The sequence below is a fragment of the Pistacia vera genome, unplaced genomic scaffold (genome assembly GCF_008641045.1).
Source record: "Pistacia vera cultivar Batoury unplaced genomic scaffold, PisVer_v2 Contig339, whole genome shotgun sequence".
In the NCBI taxonomy this organism is placed as follows: domain Eukaryota; kingdom Viridiplantae; phylum Streptophyta; class Magnoliopsida; order Sapindales; family Anacardiaceae; genus Pistacia; species Pistacia vera.
The window spans coordinates 10,738-16,152 of NW_022196156.1; the positions used below are offsets into that span (position 1 = coordinate 10,738).

The 5,415-nt window shown below is 35.2% G+C and overlaps 1 non-coding gene across 1 annotated transcript; it reads right to left on the reverse strand.

Annotated features, from left to right (window-relative positions):
- Positions 1-283: 283 nt before the first annotated feature.
- LOC116138215 lies at positions 284-390 on the reverse strand. Its single transcript, XR_004129269.1, has one exon. It is a non-coding gene; the product is annotated as a small nucleolar RNA R71 (small nucleolar RNA).
- Between the last annotated feature and the right edge of the window lie 5,025 nt (positions 391-5,415).

Sequence of the window (5,415 nt, forward strand, 5' to 3'; positions counted from 1 at the left end):
TAAGATCCAGCTAGCAAATATTCAAATGATTCAATAGTCGGTCCAATTCGTAAGGTTGCCTAATGATGATCCCAACTTGCATATCGCCAATTTTCTGGAGTTATGCAACACATTCAAGCATAATGGAGTATCTGATGATGCAATTAGGCTAACGCTTTTCCCATTCTCTCTTTGGGATAAAGCTAAGGCTTGGTTGATTTCTCTGTCATCTAGGAGCATCACGACATGAAACGAGTTAACTCAAGCGTTTCTGACTAAATATTTTCCACCTGTCAAGTCTGCCAAACTGAGAAGTGAGATTACCAATTTCTATCAACAAGACTTGGAGTCATTGTATGAAGCATGAGAAAGGTAAAAGGATCTCTTACGTAGGTGTCCTCACCACGGCTTACCAATCTGGTCACAAGTGCGAACGTTCTACCAAAGGTTGTTGCCAAACATTCAAGCCATGATAGATGCTGCCAGCGAAGGAGCCTTGAATAACAAAACACCAGAGGAAGCGTACAATTTGACCAAGGTTATGGTGAACAATAATTACATGAGGACTTCGGAGAGAAATTCAACAAGGAAAGCAACGGGAGTGCAAGAAGTTGACGGCTACACCGCATTGGCTACTCAACTTTCAAACATCCAAAAGCAATTAGGTAATGTATTAAAGATAAATGCAATTGAATCCCCTCCTCTAACATGTGAACTCTGTGTAGGTAATCGCTTATCCAAGGATTGTTAAGAAGGGAATCTATTTGCTCAGCTTGAACAAGCGAATTACGTCAATAATTTCCAAAGAGGGCAAGAGAATCCATATCCAACACATACAATCCGACATGGAGGAAGCATCTACATCTGAACTTCTCATGGAGCGACAACAATGAACATAAACAACCTCCCGGTTTTTAAGCTCAAGAGTCAGAATCTAACTTGGAGAATGTGCTTATCAAGTTCATTGAAGAGACAAGCAAGAGGTTTGACAAGAATGAAACTCTTGCCCAAAATCAATCAGCCTCTATCAGAAACCTTGAGACTCAAATGGGGCAAATCCATAACATAATAGCGGAAAGAGTTCAAGTAGTTTTGCCAAGCGATACAGAGAAAAACCCTAAGGAACAAGTCCATGCAAACACCCTGAGGAGTGGAAAAACCTTGGAGAATTCAGAGGATGAAAAACAGATGCAAGAAAGAGAGAAAAACTTGGAAGAAGAAAAGAAGGATGATTGTCGCGACAAAGAAAATGGTCATCGCGGTGACCATGAAAAGAAGGACGATAGCTGTGGTGATAAAAATGGTCGCCGCAACAACCATGAAAATTTTGAAGGAAAAGGCTTTGTTGATGACGATCGCCGCGGCAAGGAACATGGTAGCCACGACGACCGTGAAATTGTTCCCGAAACTTTAGAAGATGATGTTTAATGTCGCGGCAAGGAAATTAGTCGCTATAACAATTATGAATCTGACCAGAATTCCTCTTCAAGTCATCAAGCCAAGGAGAAAAAAGGAATCCACCCTTCTGTACCCACACCGATTGAAGAATTAGAAGCTTGACAATCAATTTAGTAAGTTTATTGACATGTTTCGAAGCTTGCATATTAATATTCCTTTTGTTGATATGTTAGAGCAGATACCCAAATATGCCAAGTTTCTGAAGGAGATCCTCACACATAAAAGAAGATTTGAGGAACATGAGAAAGTAATGCTACGGAGAAGTGTAGTGCACTGATTCAAAAGAAACTACCGTCGAAACTACGAGATCCAGGGAGTTTTACTATCCCTTATATTATTGGTAGTTGTTATTTTGACAAGGTTTTGTGTGATTTAGGGGCAAGCATTAATTTAATGTCGTTTTCTATCTACAGGAAATTGGGATTGGGAGAAGTGAAGCCAACCACCGTGTTTCTGTAATTGGCAGATCGATCAATAGCATATCCTCGGAAGTGGTAGAATACGTCTTGATTAAGGTAAATAAACTGATTTTCCTGGTAGACTTTATAGTATTAGACATGGAGGAATTTGAGAAATGCCTTTAATCATAGGACAACCTTTTTCTAGCAATGGATAGAGGATTGATAGATATTCATCAAAGGAAACTAATCTTAAGGGTAGAAGATGAACAAGTAGAGTTTAATGTTTTTGATGCTATGACGCGCCCATTCGACTTAGACACCTGCTTTGAGATTAGTGTCCTTGATAACATAGTGAATAAAAAATTAGAAGAAAACTACCCTAGTTCACACCTAGAAAATTGTCTAGTCAACTCTATGACTATAGAGGCCAAAATTGAAAATGAGAGGGTGAATGGTCCACGCTTGAAGCCTTATGAAGATGGTGGAATTGAAGATGAGCGGGTTGCGATTCTCCTTGACAATCCAAACTGAAGATAAAGAAAAGTCAAGCTTATGACTTTAATTAAGCGCTTCTTAGGAGGCAACCCAAACTCTTTACTTTGATTTTGATTTTTTTATTTTGAATTTGTGTTGGTTTGTACTTGAGTCATTCTTATTTTCTACATTTATTTTTTTTACTAGTGATGTTGTGTGAGTTTCTCTAAATTCATGAATTTTAACTAGTGATGTGTGTTTACGATAAGGTACACTAAAAGTCTCTTTGTTTTGCAGGAATTTGATTACAAAGATGGAATTAAATGAGAAAGGTGGTTAAACTTTCGAGCTTGTTCGCACTTCACTATTGCAAAAAAGGGGTAACTTTTCTTTTTCTCCTTTTCCTTTCATTGACATTTGTATATTGGGGACAACGTTGATTTTAAAGTTGGGCGTAGGAATTTAACTTTGAGCAGATTTTTTTTTTTTTTTTTTTTTTTATAGATATGGATTTAAGGAGCAGATTTTTTTTTTTATTATTATTTCGTGAGTTATGGAGTAGAATTTTTATTTTTTATTTTGTGAGTTTTTCCCTTAGATTAATTTATATGTTTATGATAGGAATATGATTGCAATAACATGTAACAAGTAGAGGATATTAATTTTTGCCTTTAATTATAGATGATTGTGAATGTTAATGACATTTATTTGAGACCCTAGCAGTTTGTGTATTGAAAGTGGTTGAGTTTACTTACTTAGAGATGTTTTATGTGTGAATGTTATGCATAAAACCATCTGGGTGGTTTGAGGTTGTATGGATGTTCTAGGGTCGATAACAAAAATGGAATTGATGTTTGCATTGTCCGTGAGTTTAGGTAATTTTTAATTATTCTATTTGTTTTGTGTATATGTGATTTTTTAGACAACTTTATGAATTGATCCACGAATTTTTGTTAGTTTTTGTTCTTTTTATTGTTCTTTTTATTTTTATTTTTGGAGTCTAGGTTAGGTTTAGTGTGGATGTTTGTGGGTATCATCACTGGAAACCCTCACGAGACTACAACTCATCCAACTAGGGCCACCTAGTGGTTTAAAGGCTTGTTGCATACGCTGAATGTAATCGTGTCAATCTACGAAAATGATTTAGGATAGTTTAGATATAGGTTTTAATTGTTTGTTTTATTTTCAAGCTTAGAGACTTGTTTTATCGCTTAGTTTGTTAGGAACTAGCAAGAAGCTAGTTGCAGGTTGTGATAAGAGCTTGAAAATACATGTTTTGTTAGTGATTCAATTGGACTATTTGTGGAAAAATGTGTTTTTATTGTGAAATTTTAGTTAATTATTTCACAAATACCTTTTATGGGATCACGGGGTGTATTTTGAGTATTTTCAGGTTAAAATGATATTTGAATGAAGAAAAATGATGTCAATGGAATTTGTGATGAGTAGGAACAAACGGTACAAGAATCGGAGTTGAAACGAGAAAGTTGTGACGCATTGAAGATGAGACGTAAAACCTAGATATTTGTCAAGATGAGCATGCTTCGATGTATCATAACTTGAGCTGTAGAAATCAGAATTTGATGATTCTTATGGCATTGGAAAGATTATTCAGAGATCTACAAAGTTTGTGTTGATGAATTTGTCAAATTCTGAAAATGCCAAACTCATGGGGCAAAGAGAACGATCATCGCAACGATAGAAAGCGATGGATTGTGGGCCCGTTTGGGTTATTGTATTTTCCTAGTCCAAATCTGAATGGTTTAAGGCATTTAATTCTTTTCTAATTAACCTCTAAACCCTAGCACTATAAAGAAGGGTCTTTATTTAGTTTTTATGGAGATTAGAAAAGGGAAAAGAACGGCTACTATTTTGGAGATCAGAATCCTTGCATTTTTCGTTCACCAATTAGAGAAGTTTTTCTATTTTTCTTTCTTGAACTCATGTTTGTTAATACAATTGTTGTTTTTATTACTGCAACTATGAACTAAATTTCTTTTCTAGGGCTAAAGATGTAGCCCAATTTATGAATATGTGTTGACTTTATTGTTGTTAATTTTAATTGAGCATTAATTCTAAGTTGTATTATTGTGTGTAATGCTTTCAATTCTTTTGGATCCAAGAGTTGACTGATATCATGGGTTGGGTTGAGATCGAGAGATGAAACCTGATTAATCTAAGGTAATAAAACCACAAATTGAGCGAACGCTAGAGATAAGTTACCGTGATCTGTGAGGCTCCGGTAAATTTCATAGAACTTAATGATCTCTTAGCTTCCAATCCACTTTAGAGATATTTTGGGTTGTTGCTTAAGGGTTAATTCGCTGATTGTTTGAGAGAAAATTAGTGAAATATTAGGGAGTTTGACCTTTAGAATAAGTTTACTTATGTTAGCAATAATTGTCAATGAATATGATTAAATTGGTGTGAAACATGTGCCCTAGGTTTAGTCATATTGATTTTTTTACCAGAGTATTGATAAAATTCTATTTTTGTTTAGTTTTTTAGTTTGTTTTATTTTTCATTAAATCATTCCTTAAATTTTGTTTTATCAAATAGTCATAAAATAGATTAGTTTGGTTCTTGGTAAGTAGTTCTCTTGGGATTTGACACTCGTTTACTCGAGCTTTACTACTTGCACGATTTCGTACACTTGCGAATAGGCTGTCATACTCTTCGCAGGGGCAAACAAGGCCACGACGAACAGTGGTTTGATTAACCCCATAGTGATGGAAGGCGCATGGTTATTTATGACTTAATATCTAAACGAGGGTTTTTATTAAGCATCTCACCAATTTATTATCTTATTAGCATGTTATAAACCGGCATGTAAAATACATTCAACCTTAGCATGCTTTCTACGACAATAAAATTAATGTGTCGGTACATGGCCAATCTAAAACCAAATTCCTCGAGCCTTGAGGAATTCGTAGGACAACCTACGGTTCATGTAAATAAACATGATATAAAACTTGTATCTTCGGGATATACTTTATGCCTGCACTTCATCTTTTTTACATCAATGATTTGCAATAAAATAAATAAAGTGCATTCTAATATACATCAATAAAATAGAAACCTCAAGTTACATTTGAAGGGATTT